This window comes from Argiope bruennichi, chromosome 8, assembly GCF_947563725.1.
Source record: "Argiope bruennichi chromosome 8, qqArgBrue1.1, whole genome shotgun sequence".
Lineage (NCBI taxonomy): Eukaryota > Metazoa > Arthropoda > Arachnida > Araneae > Araneidae > Argiope > Argiope bruennichi.
The window spans coordinates 94,528,129-94,544,283 of record NC_079158.1 but is presented as its reverse complement, the minus strand read 5'-3'; the positions used below and the strand labels follow the sequence as shown (position 1 = coordinate 94,544,283).

Below are 16,155 nucleotides of genomic sequence, written 5' to 3'. Positions count from 1 at the left end.
ATATTATGTCCAAAATTCAGCTGGACATCGTCTGTTAAAGAGAAGTTCAGTGAACCTAGCACCTGCCCTTCTTAGGGACTATAAAGAGGGGTTGGGGGTTGGCATGTGTAAACTGAAGGAACAAGAGATTAATACAGCTATTTTTAGAAAGACGTTTGTAATCCTCGGATGTTCTGACTTGAACGAATTCGATTCGCATATCCATAATTTTACACAATTTATCTCATTTTTTAAAAAACGGAATGGATTATAAGAAATCTAAACTTTTTTTCACGTTTGGATTCTTCAGCCTTCCCCAATGAAATTTAAATTTTCTAGAAAAATAAGATCACCTTTTTTTTATATATATATAAATGAAAATTGTTTATCGTTTTAAAAATAAAATTCCAATGAAACATTTTTCTCTTACTTTTTTACGTCAGCATGTAATAAAAACAAAATTAAATAATAACAAAAAAAAATTCTAATCAATAGCACGATTCTGTACGAAACCTATCATGTAAATAGTCATTACTGACAAATTATTAAAGTAACAAAAGATTTACAACTTTCAATTTGAATCAGTTTTCTTTCACAATTTAAATTATAATATACCAATTTACTACAACTATTGTATCAAAATATGTGCAAGTTGAATGATAACTGTAAAATAATTATTAGAGAATAATATTAATGAACAAGTTTTTTTTTTTTTATCTATTTTCTGAAAACAAAATTTTGAAATTCCCAACTGCCAGAGATTTTGAGTAATTATAAAAAAATAATTTAAAAAATCCATGGTACCCCCCCCCCCCCTTTAAACAAACGAATCTGAATTCTAAAGATGTCAATTCAAAAGAATGAGTCGAATTACCTTTTCAGCACTAAAATCTATTCAGATTTAAAGCGTAAGTAGTGCACAAATTATCTGTTAAATCACTGTTGCCATTTGAAAGTAATTGTACATTTTCAATTTGTTCTTATGCTATTTTAATGGGAAAAAATTAAAGTATCATTATAAAGAAATCGAAATCACTCATTTAATAATTATAATATGACTCTGAAGAAAGGCAAAGATCTTAATTAATTTTGTTAAATAGTATAATTCTAAAAATCTTTGGAGACTTTGAAATTTGCAATAAAATTTATTAATATTTTAGAAAAAATTATTATTCAAGTAAGAATAAAGTGAAATTGTTCTACTATAAATAGCTCAATATTTCAGAATGCGCAACTGCAAAATGTAGTTCTGAAATCTATCACAACAATATACAAAAATTGTTTTCTCCAAGGAGATTTTCTTTGACTCTAGTAACCTCATGCCCTACATAAATTAATGGCAGTTTCATGGTGATTTACATACAAAGTAACATTTCCAGAATGCATAGTGAAGTAAGTCCATGACGGTAAAGCATATCCTTCCCACGAATCAAGGACTTATCGAAAGCAAAAGTAAGCAGTGCTAACAAATCCTGCTGTTCCAGACGCATAATTTTTCCAATTTGAAAGATAAAAGAAAGCTTCCAGTGAAAGGACCAGCCAACCAAGGTCAGTACCTAGGACTCCCACCAAGGTCAGTTGTTCCTGACCGGATGTTTTTACGTTTAACGACCCTTCCGGTTTTTAACTGAAAGAAGAAATGAGAGCCTACAGTAGTGTAAATAAAAACAAACTCATTTCGGAACACCTGGCGTTCCAACACAAGGGGAAGATGGTCGAAAAGCTATTTTTAGTACAGTACAAATAAAATGGAAAGAAAAGCTGCTATTGTAAAAGATATTAGAGAATTTCTAAAGGTTGAAGGAATATGAAAAATAATTTAAAATACCGTTTAAAATTTTAAAAACTTTAATAATTAGGTTTAATTTTTTTAATCACAGACCTTGGAATTTTTAAACAGATGATTCTCTGATAATCGCATCTTCATATCGAATTTAATTTCAAAGTTGTATTGAATTGCAATATGATTAATATAGTTGGAAATATATATAAAATCCATGTGTAAAGCAATATTTCATGATTCTAATATTTTTACGCAATATTGTAAATCAGTTTGGTTATTACAAATCTAAAACCTTTAATCATATGAATAAAAATCTTAATCATCTGTTTAAATTAATCATTTTCATAGTTTTTTTTCTTTGGCAAAATTTAAAATGTTACAAGATTTAAATGTTTAGAATTTAAATAAGTGATATAATTATAACGTTCTAAAAAGTAACGACGGTTGTTTGCAAAATTTGTGATTTAAAATAAATGTAAAATAACTCCTTGAACTGCCATTTATGATGTCAGAAACAGCTTCAGCAGACAATTTAATTTTTTTAGTTTTAATAGAAGGGATTGATATAGAAACTTACGGCTTTTTTTTCCATTAAAAAAACTTTAAAAAAATACATTAACTCTCAATACTTTCTGGTGAATGTAGCTCGTTGTCATTTTGCTCAAGAAAGTTTATATCGTGCTGGACTCATCATTACAGTTCAAGAGGTTAAGTTTACTGGTGGTAAACTTTTATAATCTTGTTGATATATCTTTGTGATTTTAAGCATTACATTATAATCTCGACCTTAATGCCTTTTGAAGTAGTGACAAAAAATTATATCAATAAAAATCTGCTGTATATCCACGCAGAAGATAAAAGACTTAACATTTATGCCATCAGGCAAGAAAAAAAGGTTATACTAAATGGAGACATAAATGTTCTTTTGTCAAAAATTCAAGGCTAGTTCAGTTACCTTCACATAGTGACACTGTAAACTCGACACAGAAGCTCAGAACATTGACCTAAAATCCCCGCAACATGTTTCTTTTATACATAGAAAACAACTTAAGATATCACGGCTTTGACACTCGTAAGAGTTGGTGGATATTTTTAGATCTCGGAAAGACGAATGAGTATTGGGGTGTAAATCCTCGCCCTTTAGCGCCTGGTATTTTTCGGTTTTGGAACAAAGGAACGAAAAAAAAGTCACCGTTCATTTCCCACTAAAAACATTTTCATACTCCGTGCCTGTTCATAATACTCAGAAGATAACCCCCAACTTTTTTGGTTCGGCAATCCACACCAATTCGGGGATCTGGATGTATCCGGTTTCGTTCGCTCCCTCACCCCCCGGAAGTGACGTCGCATGTTTGGATCCACAAGGAAGCTGTGGATGCAACAGGTGATGGTATGACTAGAGGGTGGGTGGACCTCAGTGGTACAGTGACCTTCAAGGATGGTTGCTACCCCAAACGGAGGAGGGATTCAATACGTTATTCCACAATGGAAAGTTTATTGCTCCATTCTTCGCAGATGATGTCTGAGGTACAGCAGAACGTAAGAATATATCATCTTTGTACTAAGAAACGTAATCTGATTTAGAATTATTGAACTCACAAGACATAAAAATCCATGCATTTTGTTTAATTGAAATTACTGATTGATTGAATGAATTAAATGTAAACTTCAATCAGCTTAATTGATTTAAAATATCAGAGAAGGAAAAAGCTAATTAGATAAAATAGAATAATAGATAAAAATATAAAGAAAAATTCGTTTCGATTTTCATATCGAATACGAGAAGCGAGATAAATTTTAAATACTGCTTTATGTTGGACTAGGCAGTACATGTACATTTGTTATTTTAGTAGTTTTGGTATATATTAACTCTTATTAATAATCGCATATATCAGACAACTAAATCAGAATTCAAATATCATATTTGAAATTAAATGCAAATAATTAAGTAAAGCAAACTCGAAAGATAAATTGCTTAAACCATTTAAGCTGACTGAAGTATACACAATGGCATATCAGCTTCAAAATGTACATTTAGTAATATAAATTTTTTTACAAAAAATTACAGGTAAAAATTCTAATGCCACATTTTTTCCGAAATTAATTATTGCATGAAATATGTATTTGTCGCGTAATGAATTACAATTGCTTTAACTTTGCAAATCATATAGTGAATATTTAAGTTTTATTATTGCAAGTGTATTATAGTAATAAAGAAATGGGCCAATCAATTTTCTTTGCTTATAAAATATTCTCAAAAACATATTTTTTGCAGGATATTTCGTTCAATAAATTATTCAACTAATTTCCTTTATAAAAATACTTCTACTGATTGCAAGTATCAAGGAATTCTTCCCCCTAAAAAACTGTACGACAACAACCTAGAATAGAATTCGTCCTACGAAAGTCTCTATTGATAAACAATATTATTATAAAGTCATTTAATACCATTTTTTCAAGGTGCATCAAATAATAAAAAATTCTAAAATATTCTTACAACTATAATAAAATTCGGAAAGTATGGTATTCTTAATAAATTTTGTAACAAAAATAATTAAATTCCAAGCAACAATTTAGCAAGGACTAAAATTGAAAAAAAGTGTCCATAAAAGTAAACTGACTTCTATTTCGCCAGAATGTTTGCAACAAATAGATAAAACATGTTTCAGGTCTTCTAATTTCCACAATAATAACAACAACAACGACAGCAGAATGTGATAATTTGCAATTAAAATAGCAGCAATTAGAGACAGTCGTTTAATTTCACTGATGAAAGAACTGCAATTTGGAATGGGAATTATCTGATTCATTGGCGGCAATTTGGCGAAAGCATCTTTGGTTAGCTAGCAAAAAAAATTCAGGCAACCTCCTCTTTTGAAGGCAAATATCGCAAGTTCAGAATCTCTCGAAGTAAACTAAAAATAGCTCTGTGGATAACAACCCAGGGTTTCTCCTGGAAAAGATGGAAAAAGAAAAGGGGGGAGGGGTAGAGAAGCTTTGGGGGGGGTAACGATGGTAACCAAACGACTGAATTTGTTGTTCTCTTCGACAGAAAAATCACCTGTGATTTCCCGTGATCCTTTTGTGTTACGTTTTTGGGATTGCGTTTTTATTTTTAGTTTGAAGGAACTGCTGTCCGAGGCCTCTAGTCTCTACATGGAGCTGCTATTATTCAATGGCCTATTATGAATCGGGAGATTTTTCAGCATTTATGTAAAAACCTTGAGAAAATTTTGTTAGCCACTATTATGACGTTTCTATCCGGAAATCGAGTGTGAAAAGTCGGAAAGAAGCTATTCAGTTAGAAGGATTTTCGGTTATGCATTATGCAAGTACACAGGTCATAAGGTGCAGCAAAATTTGGACTAGAAAAAAAAATTATATGTTAACGTACTTAGAAATAACAGTGATTTCGATTGAAGTCACTTTATGCTAGTGCAAAATTTTTTGCATTAATTTTATTTTTAATTCAACAGATTATCCTCCTGGAGTAGGAGAAAAGATAAATAAAAACGACACAATATAACTTATTATATATATATATATATATATTTGTTTGATTGTCATATGAAATGAATTGACTTATTTACAGAAACAAACAAGAAATGGAGCGTTAACGTAAATAATTTATAAGAGCCTTTATATCAAAATTTTTACCGAGAGGAATTCATAATTTTTTTTCACTTCTTAATTCGCATTCATAATTGATATTTAACAAATTCTTTTTAACCACATTGGTTAATGATTTCAAACACAACAAAAAAAGCTCTGCAACTTAATTTTAATAGTCTTTAATACATTGGAGCATATCAAAAAGCTAAACGTTCTTAACATATGAATGCAAGAAAAGATAAGTAAAAAAAATGACAATAGTTTTTATAGCAAAACAACATCAATTTTGAGGAATTAATGATCAATATAATTTGATATTAGAAAAAAAAAAAGTCAGTTAAGATCAACTTGCGTAAAAGAAATTTCGAAGTATAAGAAAAAATACGTTTCTTAACTAAAAAATCTACCAAATAAGACTATATCATAAGTAAAAAGGAACTATTTCGTGAAATTATGTTAAAACATTTTGTAAGATATTTAAAAAATTTTCTAAACGAGTTAAAAAAAAAACTCGTTTTAATGTATTCATTCTTTTCAACTTCAAATATTCTATATTTCTTTAAAATCATTTTTTAAAAATTCGCAAAAGTTAAAAAGTTTAAATATGCTCTGCAACAAAACATGAGTGACATTCTGTTTAAAGAATAGCTTATTTATATTATTATTTAAGAAAAATTAAGTAAAATCTTTGAAATAACAAATAAAAAATAAAAAAAATTGATTGCAAATTAAATATTTTTCATTAATCAGTGCAACTAAATAAAAGTGAAAAAAAAAATGTTTTATGCATTCATTGCAATACATATAACAAAAATTAATAACAAAGATTTATACCTTTGTATATAAAAGTAACTTACAAGTAATCAACGAAGAATTTTTAAATTTTTCTGAAAATTTACTCCCAGAAAAATTGTTCAGTGGTAGCATCTCGAGTAAATAGGATATAATCTGCGAAAGAAAAACACACAATTTTTAGATAACTAGATAATAAGCTACATATTTCTAGAAATTATTTTAGATAAAAATGCTCATACTTTTTACAAACTTCTTTTTTTTTATACATATCTTTTAATATCTGAAGATGTAATTTTTGAATGAAATACAATTTCACATGATAATGTTTATAGGCGGACATATTATTTATATATTGCGCGATACATCATAAAAACAATATAGTTTGTTAAAATGTTGTATAAAGTAGACCATTGGCTCTAGATTTGTTATATTTTGCATATAATTACTACTTGGATAGTTAAGATAATATTTTTCAACATTTTAATTGAATTTTCAATTAAAATTCAATTAGAATTTTTATGCTTTTCTTCAATAACTTCGGTGCATATTATTACTTAAAACCATTTAAAAATTATAAGAATATGTCTTTTAGTGATATCAATTTTATTTACATACTTTATTACTCTAGTTTATTAAGTTTAAAAAAACATTTTTATGTTTAATTTACAGTAAAATTTTTCTTTGTTTAAATTATTGAATATATATTCACGCTCTTTTACGACGATATTAAATACATTTCTTTCTTTATTGCATCTAATTAAGTACGAGAGCAAACATTAAAAAATAAAATAAAGACAGACAAAATGAATCTAAAACACAATAACGCAGTAATACTTCGATTTAAAGATTTAAATCTGTTTTAAATTATATAAAAAATTATATTTTTGTTCTCTATTTCTCTCTTTTTAAATCCGATTTAAGTCATAATTTAAGAACAGAAATGTACTATAAATTTCTTTTAATTAATTTAAGAAACGTATTTCATTGATCATTCTTATTTTTGTGCTTCAAGTTTATCCTATAAATGTACCATTTCCTCAAATTCGTATCATTTAAATCAATATAATCATTAAAAAAATTCGGTGAATTTGATTCTTTAAAAATTACAGTGCGAAATCCGAAGTTCATTCTATACTTTTTTACAAAATTATTTCAGAAGATTTACATTTACAAACTTTTATTTTAAAATTATTTCTGATGATTTACATTTACAAACTTTTATTTTAAAATTATTTCTGATGATTTACATTTTCAAACTTTTATTTCAAAATTATTTCTGATGATTTACATTAAACATAACATTCATTCTGTAAAAAAAGTACAGAATGAATTTCGGATTTCGCAACTCATTTTTAAACAATTAAATTCAGTTATTGTACGTTTATCAAAAACAATCTTGATATATTTTTTGCATAAAAATAAATTAAAAGCTGCAATTTCGATGAATAAAACATATCAACTTAAACCATCACTCAGAATTAGAATTTTTTAAAACGACAAACAGCTTTCACTTAACAACATCAGTAAGATTTCATTTCGAGGTACAATGAACTTTGAGAAAATGTTAAAACAATTTAGCATTAAAAATTCGATTCCAGAGTAGCAAAACATCATAAGAAACATCAAAAGTTACCATCGGCATCCAGTTCACGCAGCGAGAAACTTCTACTGAAACTTGCCTGACCATCGGAGTTGCTTATTTTCATCATAAGTTAGTTAAAAAAAAATTGAACATCGATAACAAACAAATAAAAAGCAACCGGAAAACTTGTAGATCTTGTTACAAAATGAATGAAGAGAGGCGAGAGGAAAGAACTTTTTTTTTTTCCTTCTTTCATTCTCTTCCCCAAAGCTGATCAATGAATTGCAGGACAATGACTCCTCCAAAACCTGAAGAATTTGTCATCACCGGTAAAGAATTTCTTTCGAATAGTTTCTTTATATTTAGAGAAGGAAAATATTTCAGCCGATTGCATTGTGCTTGTAATTGGGATTTATATATATATATAAAAAAAATGCTTTAACCTGGCAAAGATATTTCGTGCTGCCGAGATGGTTGAGTATTTTTAATCTTTGATGAAAGTATTTGGAATTTTGCAGGCCAATTCGAAAGTAATTCGATCGATACACTTAAGATCGCTTTAATAATAGGTTAATAATGGTATTTACAGAATAAGGAAGATTTTTAAATCGATTATAATCAAATGCTTCCGACAACCATTGTATTTTACTTATCTGTTAAATTATCAAGGGTTTTAAGAGAAGAATAAAATCAGCATTAATATTCAGGTTTTATTATGTTGCAACCTGCATATAGATGTCAAAATTAGTAAAAGTTTACTTTTTAAAAGAAACTTTTTTTTATTTAAAAAGTTGCTATGCAGCCATTCTAGAATATCCACCATTGAATCGTGATCTAAAATTAGAAATCTAACTACCAAGCTAGACATTTAAATTTGAATATAAACGAAAAACAATGAGAGATCATTTGCATTACTGAATTAGATCACGTATAAAACACATGGAGAAGTTCATTATCACAATTACGTTTGAATAAGAATAAATATAAACTTTTTAAATATATAGAAAGAGATTTCATAGTAACAAAAGATGTATCAAAATTCTTTTAAATAAGCAAGAAAATTATAAATCCTAATAAAATACAAATTGCATATTAAAAGAGCAAGTGTTTCAATCAAAAGATGGTCGTTAATATACACAAGTATTTCTATTACTTCTGCAAACAAATACAGACATAAATCCACAAACTTTCAGTTTTTGAATTTAAAATAAAATGTTTCCTCATATTCAAGATATTTTTATTTGTGTTAATCCATAAAGGAGAATGAGACACATATTTTTGTTTCTGTTTATTGAAAAGGTTTTCTTCGAGTTTCTCACTTAAAAAAATATGAAGCATAAAAAATATTTTATTGAAAGATGCTTAACAATTAAATAGATATTGCGAAATGTAATATTTATGCAATTAAATAAACATGGTTGTATTCACAATTAGTTTAATAAACTGGATTTTAAATAGTAAAAACCTGGGAAATTACTTATTTTACAAAAACGATCTGTTATTACTAATATGATTTATTTTACGTTACTGAGAGTAAAAAAAAAAAAAAAAAAGTTTCTTTTAACGGGAAAACTATTAACTGTTTTGAGGTTTTCCCTGTTACTTAAAAATTTATTCAAAACTTTTTATTTGTTTTTAATGATTGATGGTAATTGAAATTTAACGTTGAAGATGGCTAACTTCATATTTCAAATTGTAAATATATATCTTAATTACCATTTACAATCATTAAGTTTCACTATCATTCTATAAACAATAATAAAAAAAAAAATGAGGGAAAATTAGCTTTCTGTGGTTTCAAAAATCGTTTAGAATAATCTGCAATAAATTTTTTTAAGTAGAAGCGAACTATTAAAACTCCTTGATTGCCGTAATATATTACAAATTTGCAAGCCCATATTATAAATTACAAGCTCCTATTGCCGTAACATATTACAAAGTTGCAAGCTAATTTGATATAAAATAACATTAAGTTTTATTATAAATATCTGTTACAAGAACTTCAAACTTTACTCACAAGTATTAAAGTAAAAGGACTGCTTTAATGTAAATTTTCAATCAATAAAATAGTATTTTCCCCCATTTTTTTACAAATGGAGAAATAATTTCAGCCCAGGCAAAGCTAGATATATTAGCTAGTTTGAAATAATGTAATTTAGCAGTTACGGGAAATTAAATTTCTCATCTTCTTTTAAATAGTTTTTTTTTGCTTTAATTAAAGGTTTTACAATTAATTCCTCAGTTATATATTCAATCTCTAGTTAATCATAATTATAGTCAGTATCAAACAGTCAATTTTACCTTAAAAGTGGACTGAAAAAATGTTATATAAACATAATATATTTTGAATCTGCAGAAATGTATATTATTTCCTTATTGATAACAGGGCCTTTCACGCCACGGCCACAAAAATTGCATTTTATCAAATAATTTTTGTCAATCGATTCCCGGATGCGTTTACGTTCAGAGCAAAACAAAAGAAAAATCTAACACGACACACAATCATACGACGGAAAGAGGCTCATTAAAATGAAGAAAGTAAAACTCATCAGCTTTCAGATGACGGAAGTTAATTCGTTGCGTAGGAAATAGAAAGGAAGCCGCTCCAAATAGATTTTTTTTCGTCAGTTCGTAAGCAATTAATTTTTTGCTTACACTCCTCTTATTAAGGCAAGAGAAGGGGGGGGGGGGAAATACGCAAACAAAACAGAATTATCCCTTGCTAAGTTTTCACTGAATATTAAAATTTTTAAATAAAAAGAAAAAAATAGAATAGATATACTTAGATGAATGTGTGCAAGCAAATAAAATATAAATTTAAACAATCCAATTACATGATCCAATTACAATCCAATTAAAATGATTAATATTTTAAGGCTTTCACATAAATATACAAGTTAATTCAAATAAATTATCATTTAAATTACCTACATTTGTATTTGCTACTAAATTTAATTAAAACATTCATTAATAAATGTGTGTAATGTAATTGTAAATAATAATCCTGAGTCCAAAGCTATAAAATATTTAGTTCTAACGTGTCGCAAATCTTAGTAGTGTATTTCGATCAAAACTAAATTTTATTTAATTGGGCAATCATTAGCAAGGTTTTTAATAAATTTTGAATAATTTTCCTATTTTAAAAATTATTATAAGAAAGTTTTTTTTTCCCGACAAAAATAATATCATATAAAAATGGATTAATTAACCTTTTCCTTCTCATAGAATCTTTCAAAAATAAAAAAATAAAGACTTGCTCGAACAATCGATATTTATTTCTCTGAATTCAGTAATTTTTTTTAAAGAAATTTTCATCTTCAGTTTCAGGAAGCGAAATTAAAAACGCAGAAAAATAAGAGAAACAGTAAATTAGAGAAAAAATGTATGATTAAACATTGAAATATTAAAATATATGTTCAGCATTCATCAGAAATTTCCGCGTCCGAATATATAAATGCTAAATATCAAAAATACTAATGAAAAAAAAAATTCAAAATATGTATCTGTATAATGGTATAACGTATTTGGATGCATAAAAATAAAATAATATAATAGACAAGAAATATATAAAAGAATATAATAATATAATAAATACTTCAAATGACGAAAGATTTTTCAAATAAACTGAATTCTATTCTAGTTGAGAGATCTAGGCTAATAAATTTTCTTCAATGTATCCAAAAGCAATTGGATACTTTGGCTTCTCTCATGAGATATTATTACAGGTCTCATGAAAGAAGTGCATTGTGTAAAACTAAATAAAATGTCTTCCTCTTAAATTTGTAGCAATAAGATTTTACGTCTCATACAAAAATAGCTATATATTGAAGAAGATATTAAAATGCTTGCACCTTCTATGAACTTAAATACCATTGTCACAGCTGAAGTTCGACATTATTTTCTGGATCTATCAATAATTTTTTAAAATTTGAAATGTTTGATAATAAGTCTGTCAGTACACCGTGCACTCTCTTTTGGCGGATGAGTATTTAAACGAGTTCTACAATGAATGAATGTAACGAGTGAAATGAATTCAAGTTGCCAGAAGAACCAAAAGGTTTCACGCGACACACTTGCAGCCGAGAAAATGGACTTCCCCAAGCAGTCACCTAGATAGTATGTCTAAATGGAGAATTAAAACAAACCGGAAATTTAGACAGCGTCTTCCTGAATCTACGGGAAACCGTTTACCAACTGGCGGCTTACAGCAGAATCTTTGGGCAAACAGGATGGCATAAAATAATAAAACTGTAGCGAAAAAGCATATGTAAATGCGGCGTTGTAGGTGTGGGCTCATCTTCCTTTCGTGACCTACAAAATTCTGAGTAGGCCAGTCGACGTCATGCGCCAGCTGACACCTAAAGTCAATATTTCCTATCAAGAGAGGGGGGAGGCGAGAGAAATAAGGCATGTAGACAAAATCCATTGTGTCTGCTTGAGGAAAAAGGGGAATAGACCACAAAATTCAAAGCGGTTGATACCCTCTTAAAAAGCAAATGAACGAGAAGATAAGAGTGAAGATGTAAGTGTGAGAGGCAAGAGGCGTCCGAGCTATACGTTGCAGAAGATGTTGGAAAGTTTGCAGCTCCTGAGAATTTAGACACCGTTGTCACTGCCGATATTCTGCCTTATTTTCTGGGATATCTTTTTAATAAACAACTGTGCAATGGCGCAATGACGAGGAAAATGTGGAACAGAAGACCTGGATTACATTCTTTAGTGAGGAGCACAGATAAAACGTATTAATATATTTCCCCAGGTAGCAAGCACATCCTGTTGCACAATATTATATTATATAATTTAATATTCAACAATATTATGCAATATTGGGAATATTGTTTAATATCATACAATATTGTAAAATATATTGTTGAATATTAAACTCGTTTCAGTATCCTGAGACGACCACTGTTCGACGACTCTATTTCACTAAGGGGTGAGACGCGGAAGGATGTGCGCATTTCCGGAATTTACTTGATTGTTAAATGTAAACATCTCCTCCTTTCAGCCCTATATTGCTGAATTAAACTCATCCTAATGCATGCGCAAAAACGCGGTGGGTTTTAGAATCCGTTAGCAAACAATATATGTGCTACTAGGGACAGTCACATTTATAACCAAATATGCTGAGAGGTCTAAAAATATTGTCATTCTCTAGCTCGATACACCACATATCATTTAGTCAAATGATAAACATGAAATGAAATCTCGATGCCACTTAATCATTTTGTCAAAAAAAAAGTTTTTTTTTATAAAAAATTACATATTGGTTTTATAATCAAACTAAATTTACATCCATTCAAAGGATGCACTAACGTGATGGTTTCAAGTAACTCATAAACTAATTCAAAAAATCAAAATATTCATTTATCTTTAAGAGAACTTTAGCTGTATCAGTGATGAATTCGGAAAACTAAATACCAACAGACAGGACATTCCTCAGTACAGCAGACTACAGCAACAGTCCCCGTTCCCATCCACAGGTGGTTTCGATGGTCTTTTCTCCCCGTGCTCATAGAAACGGGGTGATAAAATCTGGCGCCGCACTTTACATACCAGAAACGTCAGCGGCCACTTAGTATCGGGTTTCAGCAAATGACACCCGCGACGAAATTGTTCTAAAGCTGGAAATTGTTTAGACAGATTATTAATACTTTTTGGTTGTTTAACACTTTTTATGATTGAAATAGCATCGATCTGAGACAGCTAGCATTTGCTTTATAAACGGAGTGGAAAGTTGTTTCTACAAAATCGGTCAGTGAAATTTGTGTATAACATCACATGCTACAGTGGAATCACCACTTGCCCTACATCTTTCTTGTTGAAAGCCTTGATAATAATACTTCTTTTTAAGATTTATTGACAGTAATAATTACAACTTTTTCATTCCTTTTTATCCTTCTGTAACATCTCATAAAGAATAGATGATACTTTAAAATGACAACCTAGTGAAATAAAATAAACAAGAAACAGAAATTACTGCAGAGTATTCTAAATTTCAAAAAAATGAAAATTACCACTTACTGAAGTATATCTAAAGGTTTAAATTCAATCTGAGTCTCGATTTGTTGCATTCCTTTTTTATAATTTTAAGTTATTAATGATTTAACATCTGAAAAATAATTTAAAATACTTTTACTCTGAAGTAAAAAAAAAATTGAATTAGATAGGCGTTTGTTTTGTTATTTTTAGTGCATCAAGATGTAGGTCATTTGTAACCAGGTGTGCTTTATCTTTGATCTACGGTTGCTAACGTTTCCAAAATGATTAGACCGTTATGGTTGTGAAAATCATTATTAATCTTACAAAAACATACGCAAAAAAGCATAACGAATTTGTGAGTGCATTTTTTGTGTCTTAATTAGCCAATTCTAATGGCATTTCTATGTTTAAAGACTTTTTAATTGTAACAAAATGAAAAAGATTTACTTTTCACTGGCTGAGATGAAGAACATCCAGTTGGGCTGGAAAATATTCAAATGATTCATACAAAGGAATATATGCTACTGAATCCTTTTAAAAGTACAAAGATAAACAAGATAAGTTTATAAAGAATGCTTTTCGTGAGATATAATATATTGGAAACATTAATTTACAGATAAAAAACTTAATATCACAAGCTTCTTCAAAAAATATTTGATGTGCCGCATATATAAAAAAGCACTTTTATCAATTCGTAAATGGCATATTGAATGATATTGATTAAAGAAATTCTACATACACCATTTCTGCTATTTTGAATGGTAATATTTGGCCGGATCCATCAGCCAATAATTAATCAGAATGTCGGAAACCTGTATTTATTTCCTACTGAAGATGTGTTAGAACTAGTCAAGGCTGAAAAGTGAAATGATAGGCCCTTTAGCAATTGACATTAAAACCAGGTTATAATTTTGTAACTGGCTTACGAAATAGGTCACGTGGTGTGGAAGCAGTTGGTCGCTCCCTTCATCTTACGTGTCCTGGAAAAAAAAGTAGTTGAAATACGGGCATTTTTCGAACCCAACAGCTCGCGAAGTAGTTTATGACTTATGTGCGGAGTTTGAATGTTGTTTTTCCAGCTGCAAAAGATTTTCATGCCTTTTTTTTATATTTACTTTTTATTATCAATTCAATCATAAGAAATTTTAGCCATCGGGTTTCAAAAAAATTTCAAGGGTTCTCTCGAAATTATTTTCAATTAACGGCGAAAATTAAGAATCCGAATTATTCTTAATATTTTTTATTGTATTTAAGGGCAACAGAATATTTTAAACATAGCTAGAATATATATATATATATAACTCGAAAAAATTAAATTATCATATAATTTTATTCGTAGAAATACTACAATTTATTCCGTGCAGCAATGAAAAACATATTTACGATAAAATTATTCGGTAATGATAAAAAAAAGAGACACTTTAAACTTTTATGCGTAATTTAATAAAGAACATTAATTAAAAATCATGAATATTTTTAATTTACATGAAATCATTCAGATTAAAATAAATTTTTTAGTGCAAAAATTCTGATTTGCACAAAAGATAAGGAAAAATGAGAATCACAGAGGCAAGAAAAAAATGATAAATAAAATCGTGATAAAAAAAATTAAAGCTTTGTATTTTATCCCATATAAAAAATAAACTTCCTTTCAACATAGTTTAGTTCAACAATTTCTCCAAAATATTTTAGTATATTAATAATGTGCCCAAAATTAAAGTTCTCACATAAAAGTATTATTTTTTAAGCCTTTATAACAACTATTCTAAAAGTTAATAAACTAGCCAATAGGTAAAATCATGCCAAACGATAAGAGTTGATCGGAATTATTAGTTTCACGAACAACTTGAAGAAATATAAAAACAGAATAATGGAACACTGAACTATAATCAAAAGATTATAGTTCAAATCTACACGACTATATGTATATATGAGATAGAATAATTTTATATAATGAATTTTAAAACTGATTTAAGAGTTCTATCAAAAACTGTTGTAAATGTGAAAGTATAAAATGCTTAAAAATCTCATTACGGCGTTAAAACATTTTTTAAAACTTTCATTTATTTATTACTTCAAGAGTAATTTATAAGAGCAGCTAAGTAAACAATTATATATATATATAGTGATTATTAAAAGATATATAGAACAACTTTTAAAAACATATGATAAGTTTTTAAAAAATGCTAATTTGGTGTTACCATTCATTTGTAAACTCAAATATCAATAAAAAATCATCTAGATTCATCTATATCTTCTTAATTAGTTCTATAAGTATCTTTAATACTAAATTCATAAAAAATATATTTTACTTACTTGCCCAGTTAATAGTAATTCGGCCTAGTTATCTGACATGGTTATTTAGATAAGTAATGTAAGTCACAAAGTAATAAGCAATATAATTTACCAAGAATACCGATAA

The 16,155-nt window shown here is 28.3% G+C and overlaps 1 protein-coding gene across 9 annotated transcripts in view; it reads right to left on the bottom strand.

Moving 5' to 3' along the window:
- The window catches only part of LOC129980820 (solute carrier organic anion transporter family member 74D-like), a 345,623-nt gene that overhangs the window by 61,912 nt on the left and 267,556 nt on the right, over positions 1-16,155 (bottom strand). For 5 of the 9 annotated variants that reach the window (XM_056091212.1, XM_056091214.1, XM_056091213.1 and 2 more), the window contains one exon: positions 6,232-6,322. The exons of 3 other annotated variants lie outside the window; for them this stretch is intronic. The gene's annotated coding sequence lies outside the window, so the exon portion shown is untranslated. Of the gene's footprint in view, positions 1-6,208; positions 6,323-16,155 lie in introns of all 9 variants that reach the window. One more of the 9 variants, XM_056091218.1, reaches the window with a different exon arrangement.